Below are 1,996 nucleotides of genomic sequence, written 5' to 3' on the forward strand. Positions count from 1 at the left end.
AGTTTCATCTCATCCTCTGTTGCAACAGAAGATGGAGGAATGGTTAGTTCCGTAACTGACTCATAATATCAGAAACAACCTTAGACATCCATAGATGTTCATCACCCAGTGTTGCTAACAGCTGGGTTCCGGAATGGTTAGTCCCGTATAGACATCCCATTGAACTGGGATAGGCAGGAAAATTTACACTGAAGGTACGAATAAATCTTCCTAATAACTCTAGGTACAAGTATCCACGTAAGTGAGTATAGGATAATGTATCTAAGTAACAGTATTCATGTATGGTATTCATGTATCATGTAAGTATATGTAAACGTACTCATGTATCATGTAATCAAATGTAAAGGTACTCATGTATCAGGTAATGTACTTGTATAGACTCATGAATGAACTGACTCTTGTGTGATTCCTTGTAATAGGAATTATGTTTGATATCTCCAAATTATCCCTATGATAATTTACTGGAAGGTAATTGGTTGTTCAAGTAGGTTTATACACTCTTACTACTCCAGGATGTGAAAAACTATAAACTATAACATCAATACATATATAAGAATATAAGTGTACATGCATAGTTTAGTTCAATAATGTAAAATGGTTTTATAAGACATCTTATGGGTTTTGAACAATAATTAACAATGACTTGATGTCGTTTTAATATACATTTCAAAGGTAAAACAATAGATTACAATGCGTTTTTAAGATTTAAGACCATTTCATGCATCACATTTTGTAGTATGTGAAATATGTTTAAATGACAAACACAATTATAAAATACATAACAATGATTTAATAACATGTTTGTTTCTACTTGTATTCCCCCCTTTAAAGCATTTAAAATCATTTAAAACATTGATTAGGGGTATGAACTCACCTGTAGTTGGTGATTGGAATGAACTGAACGGTATCGGATTGCTAGGTGTCAAGCGAGGACTTGTGCACACACTACGATCCTAATGAACATATAATCACACATATATGCACTCAATTAGACTTAAATGACTAATTGATAAAGTTAAGACATCCTAGACATAATAAACACTTTATATAAGTGTTTTAAGCCTTAAGGATTGCACCTATGTTATTGTGGGACAAGGTATTTGTGTTTAGGGTTTCGAAAGGACCCTATATGAGAGTTTACTCTCTATAAACTATCACACATGGAGTTTATGGTTGTAAACTCTTGAGTTTACGGCCGTAAACTCCCAAACATGTGTGTTTGGTGTGTTTTGAAGTCCCAAATGCTTTCTAGAATTATTCTAACTTAGTGGCTAAGTCCTTGGAAGGGTTTAAGGTCTAGGAGTACTCCGAATAGGAGTTTATAGCCTCAAGGCCATTCCCCTTGGAGTTTACGGCCGTAAACTCCCTTGGGGTGTTGTTTTTGTTGCTTTCAAGCCTCTTGCACTTGTGGGATATGTTCTAGACTTTTATTCCTAGCATATGAAGGCATTAGGCACACCTTAGTGCCCTTTTTAGGAGTTTACGGCCCAAGAACCATGTCTTGGCCATAAACTCACTTGGTTAAGTGATTTTGATGTGGTTTGGTCCTTCCATTAAGTGTGTAACAATTTCTTGTAAATGCCTAGGGCTTTAGGTGTCATGAAAACACTCTTTTGTCCATTTAAATGGAGTTTACAGCCTAAGCTTCACTTGGGCCGTAAACTCACTTTTGTTTGTGTCATTTGATGTGTTTAAGACCTTGTGCTACTTGGGAAAATAGCCTAGATACAAGTCTTAAAGTCCTAGTGTCCTCAAAACACCATTTAGTGTTAGAAAATGGAGTTTACGGCCTAAGAGAGTTCTGGGCCGTAAACTCCCAATCTTGGGTGGATTTTGGCTTTCTTTCTTGTCCCTAACATGCATAAATAAACATTTAAGGCCTTATCATAACACAAGTGTTGGTTTTGGCTTCGTTTCGGGAGTTTACCGCCCAAGAACACCTTGGGGTGTAAACTCCTAGATTTCATGTTTTAGCCTTCTAAATCATGTTATAGAC

The sequence above is a fragment of the Lactuca saligna genome, chromosome 8 (assembly GCF_052625555.1).
Source record: "Lactuca saligna cultivar CGN05327 chromosome 8, ASM5262555v1, whole genome shotgun sequence".
Classification (NCBI taxonomy): domain Eukaryota; kingdom Viridiplantae; phylum Streptophyta; class Magnoliopsida; order Asterales; family Asteraceae; genus Lactuca; species Lactuca saligna.